This window comes from Bubalus bubalis, chromosome X, assembly GCF_019923935.1.
Source record: "Bubalus bubalis isolate 160015118507 breed Murrah chromosome X, NDDB_SH_1, whole genome shotgun sequence".
Taxonomy (NCBI): Eukaryota; Metazoa; Chordata; class Mammalia; order Artiodactyla; family Bovidae; genus Bubalus; species Bubalus bubalis.
In genome coordinates, this window is record NC_059181.1 from 61,416,649 (window position 1) to 61,434,499 (window position 17,851).

Below are 17,851 nucleotides of genomic sequence, written 5' to 3' on the forward strand. Positions count from 1 at the left end.
CACACACACACACACATAAGGAATGACAGCCACACAGATTATTCATCGCAGCCTTGTTTCTAGTTGCAAATGATTGGAAATAACCTAAATGTCCATCAGTTAGAGCCTCCGTAATTCTTGTGAGATGAGGAAGCACTTTAGCGGCTGACATGAAACAGCCTCCAAAGTGTAATTGGTGGAAAAGGCAAGTACAGAAGGGGGGCTGTGATAACATTTATACAAAACAAAAAAGCGAAAATACATAAATATATTTGCTATATATGTTAATCTATTTGCCTTTAAAATTTTGGACTGTATGAATATATTGTCTACCCCCAAAATGTAAACCTTAGTATTTAAAATATAATCATGTAAACCACAAATAATAAAAATTATAAGCAAACAAAACAGTGTCCCATCAGTTATATACCCAAATTTGCCCATGCTGTTTCCTCAACCTAAATTGTGCTTCCTCTGCTTTCTAGCTTCCAAATGTCTACATCTGGGCTGTCCACTATGGTGGCCATAAGCTGCATGTGGGTCTTAAGCACTTGCAATGTGATTAATCCAAATCGAGATGTGCTGTAAGTATTCAAATACACACCAGAATTTGAAGATTCAATGTGAAAAAAGAGTGTTAAATATCTGCATAATTTTCTCTATTGATTACATGTTGATATAATATTTTATTTTTTATTGAAGTATAGTTGATTTACAATGTTTCATATATATAGCAAAGTGATTCAGCTTTATATATATGCTATATATATGTGTGTGTGTATATATATATATATATATGTAATCCTTTTCAGATTCTTTATCATTATAGGTTATCACAAGATATTGAATATAGCTTTCTGTACTATACAGTAGGTCTTTTTTGTTTATTTATTTTATATATAGTTGTGTGTATCTACTACCCCACAACTGCACTCATCTCACACGCTAGTAAAGTAATGCTCAAAATTCTCCAAGCCAGGCTTCAGCAATACGTGAACCATGAACTTCCAGATGTTCAAGTTGGATTTAGAAAAGACAGAGGAACCAGAGATCAAATTGCCAACATCCGCTGGATCATCAAAAAAGCAAGAGAGTTCCAGAAAAACATCTATTTCTGCTTTATTGACTATGCCAAAGCCTTTGACTGTGTGGATCACAATAAACTGTGGAAAATTCTGAAAGAAATGGGAATACCAGACCACCTGACCTGCCTCTTGAGAAACCTGTATGCAGGTCAGGACGCAACAGTTAGAACTGGACATGGAACAACAGACTGGTTCCAAATAGGAAAAGGAGTACGTCAAAACTGTATATTGTCACCCCGCTTAATTAACTTATATGCAGAGTACATCATGAGAAACGCTGGGCTGGAGGAAGCACAAGGTGGAATCACGATTACAGAGAGAAATATCAATAACCTCAGATATGCAGATGACACTACCCTTATGGCAGAAAGTGAAGAAGAACTAAAGAGCCTCTTGATGGAAGTGAAAGAGGAGAGTGAAAAACTTGGCTTAAATCTCAACATTCAGAAAACTAAGATCATGACAACCAGTCCCATCACTTCATGGCAAATAGATGGGGAAACAGTGGAAACAGTGGCAGACTTTATTTTGGGGGACCTCCAGAATCACTGCAGATGGTGACTGCAGGCATGAAATTAAAAGACGCTTACTCCTTGGAAGGAAAGTTATGACCAACCTAGGCAGCATATTTTAAAAAGCAGAGACATTGCTTTGTCAACAAAGATCCATCTAGTCAAGGCTATGGTTTTTCCAGTAGTCATGTATGGATGTGAGATTTGGACTACAAAGAAAGCTGAGCACAGGAGAATTGATGCTTTTGAACTGTGGTGTTGGAGAAGACTCTTGAGAGTCCCTTGGACTGCAAGGAGATCCAACCAGTCCATTGTAAAGGAGATCAGTCCTTAGTGTTCATTGGAAGGACTGATGTTGAAGCTGAAACTCCAGTACTTTGGCCACCTGATGCAAAGAGCTGACTTATTTGAAAAGACCCTGATGCTGGGAAAGATTGAGGGCAGAAGGAGAAGGGAACAACAGAGGATGGGATGGTTGGATGGCATCACCAACTCAATGGACATGAGTTTCAGTAAACTCTGGGAGTTGGTGATGGACAGGGAGACCTGGCGTGCTACTGTTCATGGGGTCGCAGAGAGTCGGACACGACTGAGCGACTAAACTGAACTGAGTGTGTATCTGTTAATCCCCAGTTCATCCCCTCCCTACTTTCCCCTTTGGTAAACATAAGTTTGTTTTATAAGTCTGTGATTCTATTCCTGTTATGTAAACATTTGTATCACTTTTTTTAGATTCTGCATATAAGTGATATGATATTAGTCTTTGTATGACTTATTTCACTTTTAGGATGATAATCTCTAGTTTCATCCAAGTTGCTGCAAATGGCATTATTTCATTCTTTTGATATGTATATACATATCATGTCTTCTTTATCCATTCCTCTGTCGATGGACATCTAGGTTGCTTCCATGTTTGGCTATTATAAATAGCGCTGCTACTGGGGTGCATGTATCTTTTTAAATTAGAGATTTCATCTTTTCCTGATATATGCCCAGGAATGGGATTACCGGGTCATATGGTAGCTCTATTTTTAGTGTTTTAAGGAACTTCCATGCTGTTCTCCATAGTGGTTCCACCCATTTACATTCCCATCAATAGTGTAAGAGCGATACACTATTTTAGATATATTGGTTTAGAGAAATACATTATTAAAATGAACTTCACCAGCTTCTTTTTTCCTTTTTTAATGCAGTTACCAGACAATTCAAAATCACATATGTGGCTCACCTTTGTGGCTTGCATGATATTTCTATTGAACAGCGCTAGTCTAAATTCCATCAGCTCTTCCAGGGTACTTTGAAGGCCACCTTTTCTGTGAAGTTCTCCTTGATTCCCTTCTTGGAATCCCTTTTTCTGCTACCTGCCTCACAGTATCAGTGAGCACAGGCTAGCAGGCGTCTGTGTGTGCCTCACCCATTCAACGGTACGTAAGCCCTCGGGGGAGCAGGCCCAGTTGCCTTCCTCTTTGCAGCCTTCAGAGTGTTTCCTGGCCAAGCCCAGAGCTGGGCACAAGCAACAGCTCAGCTGGTTCAGCTTAGATGAACTGAAGTGCAACCAGGGTAGGCATGGAGAAGCTGGCAGGGCAGCCTCAGAGGTCCACCCAGGACCAAAAGCCCCACAAGCGCGAGCAGCAGAGGCCACTTCTTAACGTCATCTCTTCTACCCCACTGCCTCAGGGCCCAGCTGTTGAGCCCCCAGCTCCTAGAGAGGCAGAAAGGGCAGGGGCTGTTGCAGAGGAAGCCTGGGGTTTCTGTTGCAGGTGCAGAGGCCTAGGGAAAGGGTGCTTATTTGCCTAAGTTTTGAGTATTAGCCTGTATAGCGGGGATGTTACATTAGCAGGATCTGGAGTCAGAGAGCTGAGTTCAAATTCTAGATCTGCCTTGTGAAAACACCAAAACCATTGAATTGTACACTTTAAATGAGTGAATTGTGATGTGTGAATTATACGTCTATAAAGTGGTTATATCCATTTATAAGCTGTAGAACCAGGAGCAAATAGCTTCACCTCTCTGTGCCTTAAGTTTTACATTGACAGGAGGTGATAATTATAGTACCTATCTCACAGAGCTCCTGTTAGAATTAAATGAGCAAATGCGTATGAAGTATTTCATGGTATGCCCATAGTAAGTGCTTATTAAATGTCAGCTTCTATTATTCCTGTGTACCAAGCCCTGTGCTAATCTTGTCACATACAGTATTTCATTTGGCTCTCACAACAAGCTCAAATTGGCATGCATGTATTACCAGCTGCATGCAGACATTTAGTCAAGAGGAGCCCTGTGTTGATGGAGGTGTCTATTGGCAGAGCTAGAATTGGACCCCTGGGTTCCTGCCCCTTCCCTCTTTGACATGGCTCTCTGCTCACAGGAATTTGGCCACCTGTGGGCAGAAATCTCAAGCAGGCCTCTCCTGAATACCAGCAAGGTCTGAGGAGATGTGAGAGGCCTTCCTCTAGGATATGTGTCTTTGTACCTGCGACCAACCCAGCAGGGGACCTCCAGATAGCCCTTAGGACTGAAGGCTGATCCAGGACTTAGGCAACCATAGGGTAAGAACCATAGCAGCCGTGGCCATCGGGCCATACTGGCTAAGAGCACTCATGTTCTTAAAGCCAATTCTCACTTTGGAATGGTAAGGATTCACCTGGGGTTTCTTGATCATCTATGGGATCCCAGGAGCTGCTCTAGGTGATTCTCTATGTCTTATTTCTGTGAATCCTCACAATGAGGTAGGCATTACCGCCCCAGTTTACAGGTATGGAGCATGAGGCTCAGAGAGGTGATTTACCCATTACAGAGCCAGGAATCAAACCCCATTCATTAACCAGCTCATTCATTCATTCATATTTCTTCATTCATTCATTCATCATCTATGAGGTGCTGGGGATACAAATGTGAATTAATTTCTGTTATGGGAAAAATGCTGAGGTAGAACTGAGGAGGGAGGAATACAGTGACAGCTGGGAGGTGTGTGTGTGTGTGTGTGTGTGTGTGTGTGAAGTGTGTGGTGGGGGGACGCTGGCAGGCAATGAATGTCTCCCAGACAAAGCGTTTGGTGAAGAATAGATACAGTTTCACTGGGGTGCAGAAGTGAAAAAGTGAAGACATTTAGGGGAGGAATGGCTCAGGAAAATTGGGAAGGCCCAGCAGAATGTGGGTGTTTATGGGCGGTGAGATGGCACATGGTGAGGCTCGTGGAGGACATGGGGGCTGATGTGAGAGGTGGACCTGCAGCCTGTGCCTTAAAGATCTTGTGTGCCAGGGGGTCTGAACTTGATTTGCTGAGCCTGAGGAACCACTGAGGGTTTTCAGCGAACATGGTCCATTGATTTTATAGGAAGCCCTACATTCCGGTTCAAAGGACTTTCTTCAGGGCTCAGTTGGTAAAGAATCTGCCTGCAATGCAGGAGACCCTGGTTCAATTCTTGGGTGGGGAAGTTCCACTGGAAAAGGGATAGGCTACCCACTCCAGTATTCTTGGGCTTCCCTTGTGGTTCAGCTGGTAAAGAATCTGCCTGCAATGCAGGAAACCTGGGTTCAATCCTTGGGTTGGGAAGATCCCCTGGAGAAGGGAAAGGCTACCTACTCCAAAATTCTGACCTAGAGAATTCCATGGACTATATAGTCCTTGGGGTTGCAAAGAGTTGGACACAACTGAGCAACTTTCAGTAGTCAGTAGTCACTACAAAACACCCTTCTATGAAAGCAGAGTAGAGGGCAGATCTGAGAGGCTGGCCTGGAGACAGGCACCCACACCAAAGGCATCTGGAATAGGTCAGGAAAGAGATGACAGATAAACTCCAGCCATAGCCCTCAGGAACAAAAACTCGGGGACAAATCTCCCAAGACTCGTTAGGTGGTAGATTTGACCAGTATGATTCAGTGCAGTGGATGGGTGGGGATTGAGGATGATTGCCAGGCTCTGTCTTGGGCAACCTGGTAGATGAGGTTCCAAGGCCCTGAGGCAGGAACAGAGGAAACAAACATGGGGCAGGTTGCATTGAAGGTCATTTAGTTCTAGAAAGGCTGCATTTGGGGCCCAGCTGTGAGGTCTGGGCTGGAGAGATTTGAGAGCTGTCAGCTGATTTCTAGATTCTTAGTCTAGTACTTCTCTTTCTACTCCACTCAGCCTGACTCAAATATCTTCTGCAAATGGAAGTTCCCCATGATGCAGGCCATCCTGAGCAGCAGATAAGCCCCCATTGGATCTGGACTCCAAGTGCAGTTCAGCTAGGAGGCAGGGAGGGTTTCTATAGGGTTCATACAAATGCAGCAAGACTCAGAGTGGACAGACAGTGGGCTGGACAGAAAGCTAAGAGATTACCTTAGACGGCCTTGTTCCAGGCAGATTCCCCCTAAACCCAGATTTCCCTGAGTACCCTCCCCCATCCTACTTAGTCAGGGAAGAGCTGAAAGAACTCTGGGTAAGGCAAGGACCAACCGGAGTGTGATTTGCATATAATTTGCATAAGACAATCTGTTCTTTGGTAATTTTAAAGTGAAAATGTTATCATTGCTCCCTGGAGGGTCATTGCATGATTTTGTTCTCCTTTGTTCTTCCATATACACAAACTGCCCCAGGTCTGCCCTCTAGGAGGGCCTTCTGGGGAGGAGGGGTCAGAGGGGGCTTGGGGAGGAGGACCCCCGCCCCCAGTGTCCTCCGGCCTCAGCTCAGGTCTGGGGCTTCCTCCTCAGGAAACCATGCAGACTCAAGCTTCTGTTGACCCTCGCTTAGGCCTTTTCAGAGGCCCCCCCCAGGCCTAGGTTGCTGCCTACCTCCCCCTAACCCCAGTTGCTACCCTGCTCTGTGGCTTCCCTTGGGGCCCAAGCAGCTCACAGCACAGGCCTGGCTCAGGGGACGTTTTCTAATAGGCGGATAATTGCCTCTGTTAATTGCAATTTGATTTCAGCAATCTTTCTGTGAGAGCCTGGAGGCCTCAGCCCCAGATAGGGAGAGAGGGTGCAGGGGCAGAGCCTACAAGCTAGGGTCTCACCTTGAAACTTACCACCTGCTGGGGGTCCCCTAGACTCCGTTGCTGTGAGGTAGGGGACCGGGGTCTGAGCTGCATCTCACCCTGATGGCCTCATCTCTTCAAGAAGGACACACAGGGGATGGCTTCAAACACCACTAGCCCCCAAGGAGCAGTTTGATAGCACTTCTGGAAGGAGTGAGCTGGCAGGTACCCCAGGGTCACAGCAGGGACCTCATAGCAGAGTCTGGACGATTTCCTGCTAGAGCCAAGAGGCTGCTGGAGTTGTTTTATGACCATCCCCATCCCTTAAGGGGCTTCCCTGGTGGCTCAGCTGGTAAAGAATCTGCTTGCAATGCAGGAGACCTGGGTTTGATCCTGGATTGGGAAGATCCCCTGGAGAAAGAAATGACTACCCTCTCCGGTATTCATGCCTGGAGAATCCCATGGACAGAGAAACCTGGCAGGCTACAGTTCATGGGGTTGCAAAGGGTCAGACACAACTGAGCAACGAACACTGTCACTTTCCATCCCTCAAAGTTGTTCCTGGGGCTGCCACCATCTCTTCCTCCTTTCCAGCCAACCCTGTCCTCCTCAGAGCATGGCTTTTGGAGTCCCACTGCCTAATGCTCCTAGAACAAGTTCCTTTATTTCTCTATGCTTCAGTTCCTCGCTTACAAAGTGGGGGAAATAATTGTACATCTGTTGTGTTGTCATGAGGATCAAACAGTCGACATATGCCAAGTTCTGTACCCAGTGCCTGGCATGTTTGAGCTCCTCTATAAAGACAGCTGGATTCTGGTTTTCACTATTACCCACACCTTCAGGCACCGTGTTGCTGGTCCTAAGACCTGCAGCCTAAGGCCAGAGGGTCCCTGAGGGCCAACATAGAATCAAGTGGGAGGAAGCACCCTAAGGTGAGAGTCCCTGGATGAAGCAGGCCCTGAGGTAGGGTTGGGGCTGGGAGAGGGAGCCTTTCAGCCTGAATCCTGGTCTTTTTAGATACCAGGTGGATGTTGGCTTCCCTGGTGGCCCAGACGGTAAAGAATCCTCCTGCAATGCGGGAGACCTGGGTTCGATCCCGACGTTGGGAAGATCCCCTGGATAAGAAAATGACAACCCATTCCAGTATTCTTGCCTGGAGAATTCCATGGACAGAGGAGCCTGGCAGGCTATAGTTCATGGGGTCAAAAAGAGTAAGACACAACTGAGCAACTAACACACACTAGGGATGTTGGTTGTAATGTGCTCACTTAAAGTAAAGTAGTAGTTGGGTTACTTCATCCACTCTCTTCCACCTTTGTCTACCCATCTGAACTAGCCACTCTTCCACCAGAGAAGAGGACTCTTTGGAAGAAGATGTCTCCAGGGAAGGGGGAGGTTTGTGAGTCAGGTTGAGTCCTTGGAAACGTACCTGGAGACAGGGGGAATTGGGCTCAGGCTCCTTTTCCCACATGCTTTGTGGACCTGCCCCTCCCCCGCCCCCAACTCCACCTCTCCCAGCCTCAGTTTGCCCCTCTGCACTAAGGGAGCTGTTCCATCTCCCACATGGGGTGGCCATGGGGATTAGCCAGAATAACACGTGGCAGCATGTAGGTAGGTGCCTAGTGAATAGCTGTTTCCTCCCTGCCCCCTCCCCTCTTTTCACATGTGAGGGGAGCAATTATCTCCCCATGTTTATGCATGTGCTGCATACCTCTCCCCACCCAATTCCTCAGCACAGAGGTGGAGGTGTCAGGCCCCTGCCTTCCTTCCCACAGCACACAGGCCTTCTCTGTTGCTGGTGAGGGCATGGCGGGAGGAGAGAGAGGCAAGCAGTGGTTTGGGGCCCAGGGGGAATGTCTCGGCGCCTGCCCACCACTTCTGACCTGCTGTTCTAGGCAGCATGCTAATTAAGCCAGGAGGACCCACAGAACAGAATTACAGGCCCCCTGCCTCAGTCCAGCCCCAAGTGGCCTGGTGTGGAAATGGGCTGCACAGACAGGCCCTTTGCTTGGGGTTTGGGGGTGGGGTAGAGCTGGGCTGAGGCAGCAGCCCAGAAAGGAAACAGAGGAGGGGGTGGCAGAGGTCTAGGAGAGCCTGGCCTGTGAGCAGGGCAGGAACCAGGAGCTGTGAGGAGAAGGCCATGATCTCTGCTTGATCCTGGCCTGTGCTGGGCCTGGTCTGGCCTGGCCCTGCCTGTAAAGGAGGTGTTGACAGAATGATAGGGTGGGAGGTCCTGAGATGGGGGCACTGAAGGGCCAGCATGCTGGGAGGTGACTGCTTGGTACATTGTCCTGGGGCTCCTGGTCTGTACCACTTACTGTTGATTTGTGTGACTGGGGCAAGTCCCTTCACTTCCCTGAACCTCAATTTCTTCCTCTCTAAAATGAGGCTGGTGACGGTATGTAGTGAAAGCATGCAGGGGAAGGAGGCATACTAGATTCAGGAGAGTAATTACCTCTGGGAAGGGCAGGAGGAGGAGCCTGGGACAGGAGAGTACTTAAGGGCCCTAAACTCTATCTGGGTTGTTTTATTCCTAAAACAAGATATGGAATGACGTTAAGATTTGACAAAGCTGGGTGGTGGGTACAGAGGTGCTTGTTAACATTTTTTTCCTTGCGTCTTGCCTGCATGTCTGAAATATTTAATAATAAAACAAATGTCCAGTGACAGCGTTACACACAGGATTCAAAATGTGCTGAACTCCAGGCATCACTCACAGGAATGGAACTGATGTGTTAGAAGCCCCACTGCTGATGGCGACCATGAGTCAGAGGTATATGCAAATCCATGCTTTTTAAGTTGTACTCAAAAAAACATTCTTCAAATTTACATACACCATTTGTGATATTAATAGGCATGTATAACTGAGGAATAAGGGCTTCCCAGGTGGCACTTCCCAGTGGTAAAGAACCTGCCTGCCAATGCAGGTCTTGAGATATAATGAGATGTGGGTTCGATCCCTGGGTCAGGAAGATCCCCTGGTGGAGGGCATGGCAACCCACTCCAGTAGTCTGCCCTGGAGAATCCCATGGACAGAGGAGCCTGGCGGGCTACAGTCCATAGGGCCGCCAAGTGTTGGGCATGACTGAGGTGACTTAGCACACAGTATGTCCATGTGAGGAGCTGTCTCATTGGAAAAGACACTGATTCTGGGAAAGATTGAGGGCAGGAGGAGAAGGGGGCAACAGAAGATGAGATGGTTGGATGGCATCACTGACTCAATGGACGTGAGTTTGAGCAACCTCTGGGAAATGGTGAAGGACAGGGAAGCCTGGTATGCTGCAATCCATGAAGTCACAAAGAGTTGGACATGACTGAGCGAGCAAACAACAATATAATATCATATCATATATCATATATATATTCCTTTCAGATTCTTTTCCCTTATATTTTATTACATATTATTGAATTACATAAATAAATATTATTTATTACATTTTATTGAATTTAGTTTCCTGTGCTACACAGTAGGTTGGTGTTTATTATCTCTTCTATATATAGTGGTGTGTGTGTGTACGGGCTAAGTCACTCTGGTCATGTCCAATTTTTTGCGACCCCATGAACTGTAGCCCACCAGGCTCCTCAGTCCATGGGATTCTCCAGGCAAGAATACTATAGTGGGTTGCCATGCCCTCCTCCAGGGGATCTTCCTGACCCAGGGATAGAACCTGAGTCTCTTATGTCTCCTGCATTGGCAGGCAGATTCTTTACCACTAGCACCACCTGGCGGAGAAGGCAATGGCACCCCACTCCAGTACTCTTGCCTGGAAAATCCCATGGACGGAGGAGCCCGGTGGGCTGCAGTCCATGGGGTCCCGAAGAGTTGGAAACGACTGAGCGACTTCACTTTCACTTTTCACTTTCATGCATTGGAGAAGGAAATGGCAACCCACTCCAGTGTTCTTGCCTGGAGAATCCCAGGGATGGAGGAGCCTGGTGGGCTGCCATCTATGGGGTAGCACAGAGTCAGACACGACTGAAGCGACTTAGTAGCAGCAGCAGCAGCAGCACCACCTGGGAAGCCCTATAGAGTGATGTATATCTGTTAATTCCAAACTACTAATTTATCCTTCCCAGGGATAAATTATCTGGATTTATCCTTAAAACCAGACTGCTGGTTTTAGGTTCAATGCATGAGACAGGGTGCTCGGGGCTGGTGCACTGGGATGACCCAGAGGGATGGGATGGGGAGGGAGGTGGGAGAAGGGTTCAGGATGGGGAACACATGTACAACCGTGGTGGATTCATGTCAATGTATGGCTAAACCATTACAATATTGTAAAGTAATTAGCCTCCAATTAAAAAAAATTATATATATATATATATATATAAAAGAAGGTTGAGATAAAAAGGGATCATCCCCCTATCATGAAGCTGGGTGAGTTTGTACTTAGAAATCATCCAGTCCATCATTCACTTCTCCATCTGCAGCTTCTGCACCTCTGGCCCTGGTGCATGCAGCAAGCTCCTTCTCAAAACTCCTTCCTTGGCTTCTCTGAAGCCTCCTTGTCTTGATTCTCTTCTGACTGCTATGGCCATGTGTTACCACCCCCCCACCCCCACCCCCACACACACACTCACATACACACACACACACACACAGACATGCAATTACAGCCTTCTCTGCTTCCTCCTGCTTTCTATTCACCAACTCATGACAGCCTCCCACCCCCACCCTGCCAAGATCCTGGATTGGGCACACTTCTTGTCTTATGACACACTCTACTCCTTCGGCCCCACTGCTGCCTTCTTAATAGAATCTTTTTCAAATTTCTCTCCAGCACCCCTCCTTTGCAAGACTCCAGTCTCACACTCTCAAGTATGATGGACATCATGGTTGTCCATCTTCATCTGGGATTGTCTAGCACCTCAAATTCAACATGTATAAACTAGATTCATCGAGTCTTCCATGTCCTCTCCAGCACCCAATTTCTTGTCCAGTTTCTGTTTATGGCACCCTTCTTCTCTTAGTTCAATCATCCCAAATCCTTCCTGTTTCTGCTTTCCCCTCCCTCATCCTTCAATGAGTTGACCTCAGTACACAGACTGGTGAGTCTTCACAGGTAACAGCCCCTGTTCCCATAGGATTCCCCCCAACTTTTGTCCTCATCGCCTGTCTGACCATCTCAGCAGCTGCTTCCCAGGTGGTGCTCCTCCCTCTCCACCTCTCTTCCTGACTCCCCAGTGCCTGTTGGCAAGTTTCACTTCTTCAACCTGGGAGGCATGATTCCGCTTAATAGACTCCAACTGCCCTTTCTAACCCTGAACCCATTGCTCATGCAGGAAACCTTCCTCTCCAGGTGGACCAGTAGCATTTGGCTTTTATTGAGTCCCTGGGGCTCCTCACCGCCCCCTAACTGCCTTGGTCTATATGGGAGACATAAACGCACTTGCTTGCAGGAGCTGGGTAGGAAGAGAATTGAGTGAAGTGAGTTGGGGAGTGGTGGAGTGGTGGAAAGTGAGGAGAACTGGAAAGGGCAAGGCCCCCCTCACACGGGTTACAGGGGGCACATCTCCTCAACCCCCACCATTTGTGCCCATGCAGGAATGAGGGCCCAGTGTTGCCAAATCCTCCAATTTAGCGAAAGAAGCCCGAAATCCAACACTTGAAGGTGAAATATAGAAGTTTCACAGTGTTGGCAAATACTTCAGATTCTGTTGTTGTAAAATTTTGTACTGGGCCACAGAAAACAAATCTGTGACTGAATGCTGTTTATGGGTTCCAGGCTTGCAATATCTGGTCTCTCCTCACACCCATCCCCTGCTTAGAGTACCCTCCCTGCCCCTTGTGCCCCTTGCCCCCCAGTTCTCAAGGCCCAGCTGAAATCCCATCAAGTTGGCCAAGCCCTCCCTGGCCACCTCAGTCCACCCCAGCTTCCTGTGACATTTAACCTTCAACATCATGTCCCTGTGCCCAGCTGGGATGCTTGCAGAGGCAGCTGAGCAAGGAGGTTAGGGGTTAGAGGTGTGGGACTGTAATTTGGCTGCCTAGATTTGAATACCAGGCCTCCATGTTGGCTCAAACACTAGAGGTGAGGGTCAGGAAGATTCCCCTGGAGGAGCACATGGCAACCCACTCCAGTATTTTTGCCTGGAAAATCCCATGGACAGAGAACCCTGGTAGGCTACAGTCCACAGGGTCACAAAGAGTCAGACATGACTGAGTGACTAACACTTTATCTACTTATTAGATATTGTGTGATCTTAGGCAAATTTTCTGCCTTCTCTGTGACCCAGTTTCTCTCTCATGGGGTTGTTATAAGGATTAAATGGGATAAGCCATAAAAAGCACTTGGAATAGTACCTGGCTTATATAATAAACACTCAGTAAATGTTAGCTGTTCTTATCATGACTACTTGGGGTCATTCACTGGCCGTGTATACGCTCAGATTGTGCCTGTTGAACGATAAGCTCAGAGAGGGCAGGAAGCATGTCTTATAGCTTCTGTACACTTCCTCATCTGCACCCTCCCCCCCACCCCGAAACAATCCGTTAACACCTAGTCCACACAGCCAGATACACAATCAATGCTTGGGGAAATGTTGGCTGTAACAGATTGAATTCAATCAGAAAATGTAGATGAACTCTGTGTCAGGCACTATGCTAGGTGTCAGCAGCAAGACATAGAGGTACCAACACTCACCGTGGGGTTAGGTGCCCCAGGTTGCTGCCTCCTAGGAGCCTGAGCACCTGCCAACTACTTCACCTTCCTGACCTTTATTTTAGCATCTTTGATGTTAAGAACACCCACCAAGTGATGTTGGAGGCACTGGGGGTGAGGTATGAGTGTCAAGTCTCAACCTCAGTAGCCATTTTCTTTGAGATTCAAATGAAAGTATTCAAGTGTGGGTTCCTGGAAGAAGAGTGCATCTCTCCTAATGGGAGTCTGGCAGGTTGGCCTCCTCTCACAGTGCCCTCTGGTTCTGAGCCTGTAGAAGTTCCTCTACAGGTTATCTCCTTGCCCCCAGGTATCGTCTCCAGACCTCATTCTCAAAGAACATGCTCCCCCCAGGGGTCGGGGTGGGGGAGCAGTCTGGACTGGATCAGATGAAGGGGCTTACCTCATAGTTAACTTTCAAGTGAGTTTTAGACACTGCCCTTTCAAAAGTTCTTGAGTGATTTTTATCATCTAAGTAAGCGCTCGTGATGGAATTACTCTCCAGCCCTCACTCCTTCGCAACCTGTAGCAACTCAAAAAACATATTCACAAAATATATTACACTTTGTATCACCCATAGGTATATAGGAGTTCCCTGGTGATACAGTGGTTAAGAATCTGCCTGCCAATGCAGGGGACACAGGTTCAATCCCTGGTCCAGGAAGATTCCACATGCCTAGGGGCAAATATGGAGAAGGCAATGGCACCCCACTCCAGTACTCTTGCCTGGAAAATCCCATGGATGGAGGAGCCTGGAAGGCTGCAGTCCATGGGGTCGCTGAGGGTCGGACACGACTGAGCGACTTCCCTTTCGCTTTCACTTTCATGCATTGGAGAAGGAAATGGCAAGCCACTCCAGTCTTGCCTGGAGAATCCCAGGGACGGGGGAGCCTGATGGGCTTCCATCTATGGGGTCGCACAGAGTTGGACACGACTGAAGCGACTTAGCAGCAGCAGCAGCAGCAGCCGCATCAGGGGCAAATAAGCCAGTGTACCACAGCTACTGAGCCCATGCTTTGGAGCCCACATGATGCAACAAGAGAAGCCACCACAATGAGAAGCCTGAGCACCACAAACCAGAGTATTCCCCACTCGCTGCAACTAAAGAAATCACACACACAGTAATGAAGACCCTGCATGGCCAAAAATAAATAAGTAATAAAAATAAAAAACATTTATTCCTTTCCTTTCCCTTCATTATGTGAAGTAATTTGACTTTCTCAGCCCCTGCTCCGATACAGCCCCAAACTCGGCATGCTATAATCAACACTGGACCATTTCACTTTCATCCTTTCTCTTTGCCCTCAAGAGGAAGGTGGCAATATAGAGATTTATCCTCCTCGCATACCCTATGTGAATTTTGCCTCACTCCCTTGGACACCAGAAGTATCTATAGGCATTGAGTTAAAAGGATCTTTTTCATCTGTTGCATGCTTACGTGTCTGAGAGAGAGAGAGAGAGAGACGCATCTAGCACAATGCCTGGCCTGTGAGCTGTGTCAAAATATGGTGGCTACCCTTCCCCCATCCCATGCTTCAGATTCTGAGGCCCCAGAGAGGAGAGAGATGCCATCCACCCCACCCAAGACCTCAGTCCAAAGAGGAAGAGCCAGACACTCACCTATGCTTCAGTGGAGATCTTTACCAAGTGTCGGCTACGGAAGCAGAGAGGAGGAATGTGGTATGACCTGGGGCTAGCATGAAGTGCTGGCACAGAAAGTGCCATTTGAGCTGTGTGTCTGAGGGTGCCTGGGCCAAGGGCGAGAGGCATCAGGTGGCTCACAGTGCCCAAAACAGTGTGGGTATGAGGGACAGGGCTGGGAGGTGACAGAGTTGGGACCAGACTGTGACTGGCCTGGAAAGCCGAGAGAAAGAATTTGGACTTCATCCTGTAGGCAGGAACGAGCCCTCAGAGGTTTTATAAGCAGAGGAGTAACCTGATCAGAGCTGTGTTTAAGGAAGATTAATTAAAAATCATGTCTGGTGTGTTTAATTCCTAGCTAGCCCTGGGCTTTGGAAGAGACAGGAGAGGAAGACAACAAGGCCCCAATGAACAGGCACTTCACAAAATACTGTCCAATAAACATATAAAAAGATGTCCAGTGCTACTGAGATGCAAATTAAAGCAACAATGAGATACCATATTTGGCCTATCAAATTAGCAGGGATTAAAAACACTTGATGCTGTGGAGGGTTTTTTGTGAGACCATCCTTAGTGCCCACTGTGGGGAGGAGGGGTTGCGACAGCCGCAAATCTCTCTGACCTTTCGGAAGGGCGGCTGGATAAGAGATGCAAGAAGCTTGTTAAAAGTGCACGTTGTGTGACCCAGAAATTCCACTTCTACGTATTTATTATCCTAAAGAAATCATTGTTGATGGGAGCAAAAATGTTTGCCCCAAAGTGCCCCCACCCCATGTGTTACTGATAAAAGCCTATTACTGGATCGAATGGGAAAACTGAAAACTGTCTGAAGGCAGCCTCTGATGCTAGACTTCAACATTTCTGAATCCTCAAAGGCTGCAGGTGGGAGAGAAAACCACAATTTCTTTTTTTAAACTGCCCATGGTGTGTTGCCGAAGTCTCTAAAGGGAGCCGCTGAAATTTTCCCTGGGGGCAGACGATGCCTTTGTTCCTTTAGGGAGCCTCAAGCAGACCTCTTGGTCATGGAGATGTACCTCAAGAACCTATTCATTAGGAGGCCTTGACTCCAAATGCAGATGCTCTAAGCAGCGCTGGTAGCCATTCTGTTTAATAATGTAAAATGCCGGCCTTGCCTTGGGCTGGGCGGCATCTCTGTAGAATCTCTTGTGATGGTAAATGATTTCAGCTTCCTTTGGCCAGGCTTTGAAACAGCTTGGGGGCAGGTGGGGTGGGGGTTGGTGACAACCCTGGCAATGGAATAGAAAGGACAGAAGAGAAGACGCTTGAGTCTGAGGAGGATAGGGTCCCAGCAAAATGTGGCGGCAGCCTGAATTAAAGACCCAACCACCAGCAGTGATCCCTGGGAAAGGGCAAAGACTCAGAGCCTTGAGGATGCTACCAATTGGAACTTCCCCATGCCAATGTGATCCCACGGAGAAGGCAATGGCATCCCACTCCAGTACTCTTGCCTGGAAAATCCCATGGATGGAGGAGCCTGGTAGGCTGCAGTCCATGGGGTCGCTAAGAGTCGGACACGACTGAGCGACTTCCCTTTCACTTTTCACTTTCATGCATTGGAGAAGGAAATGGCAACCCACTCCAGTGTTCTTGCCTGGAGAGTCCCAGGGACGGGGGAGCCTGATGGGCTGCCGTCTATGGGGTCGCACAGAGTCGGACACAACTGAAGCGACTTAGCAGTAATGTGATACCAAGAGAGCATTTCAAGTGGTACATGGAGGGAAAAGAAGTTTGATACTTGCTTAGGGTGAAGTTTAAGTTTTAAAAGGTGGTGGTGGAGCACTGATAGAAAGATCCATGTTAGAGGAAATACTAGGATAGGTGAAATATGAATACAGCAAGTCTTGAAGGTGGTTGCAATTCGCTAAAGTTTGGGGAAAGTTATTCTGTGTGTCTTGAGGTCACTGGTAAAGTTGGTCAACTGTGAGAGTGAAAGCAGCTCTTTTGCCCCTTTCCTGTTTACCCACTTCTGTCCCCCTCTAACCTTAAGAACCTAATTATAGAAATGAGATCACTAGGCAATTTAACCTAACTCCTGACTTCTGCTCTCCTGAATGCACATTATGTCTTGCCTAACCTGTTGATTGTTTTCCTAGATCTACCCACAACAGCCCCCTAAGGAATCCTGCAGGCAGATAACGAGGGCAAGATAACATCTGAAGAGAGTCAGCCAGTCTGCACACAACAGACATTGATGCAGAACCCAACCTCTTGCCTAGATGATTCACTGTCATGGCTGAACAGAATCTTGGGAGTTGGTCTCTGGACACGAGTCCACTTTCCCCCCAGATTGCCAGCTTTTCTGATTAAAGCACCTTTCTCTTCTACTGACACTTACCTCTTGAATTATTGGCTTTGGGGCAGTATTCAGTGTGCAGCCAAGCCTGAGCTCAGTAACAGCAGGCCAGGCTTAGTGGTGTGTTGTCTACACGTACCCAGGAGCACAGAAATGATCAAAGCAACATGCGGGCAGAAGTAGGGATGAGGATCAGAGGGGACAGAGACTGCAGGTGACAAAGGACAAGCAGAAGGGCAGAATCCCCAGGACAGGAGCATTGTGAGTTCAAGGAGGAATCTTAGGCACCTTTGGACACCCAGATGGACTCTCAGATAAAGGCTGTCAAGAGTGATCGTGAAAGGCTAGAGAACTTGGAGATGCTCGGGTCTTAAATGCATAGGATATTCAGGCAGATGGTCAGGCAACCATTCAACATTATGGTTTACAAGTGTTTTGATGATGTAGAGAGATATCAGGGAGAGATTGTGGAGTGAAAAAAAGGAACAAAAAATTGTAGTACAATATGACTTCGATTGTCTTAAAAAAAAAAAAAAAAAACTAGAAGGAAATACACCAAACATTATTATCAGTGAATGTCACCTGGGTGGAAACCTGGAAGAAGAGCCCTGGTTTGCCAGTCAGAGAAGTTCAAAGGACAGCCATGATTGAGTCAGGGATGGAAGAAATAGAAGTTTACCAGGCAATTTCATTGTCATTCCAGGAA

The 17,851-nt window shown here is 47.3% G+C and overlaps 1 long non-coding RNA gene across 1 annotated transcript; it reads left to right on the forward strand.

Moving 5' to 3' along the window:
• The first annotated feature begins 14,878 nt into the window (after window positions 1–14,878).
• On the forward strand, window positions 14,879–17,629 carry LOC123331807. Its single transcript, XR_006548599.2, has 2 exons — window positions 14,879–15,713; window positions 16,946–17,629. It is a non-coding gene; the product is annotated as an uncharacterized LOC123331807 (long non-coding RNA).
• The last annotated feature ends 222 nt before the right edge of the window (window positions 17,630–17,851 follow it).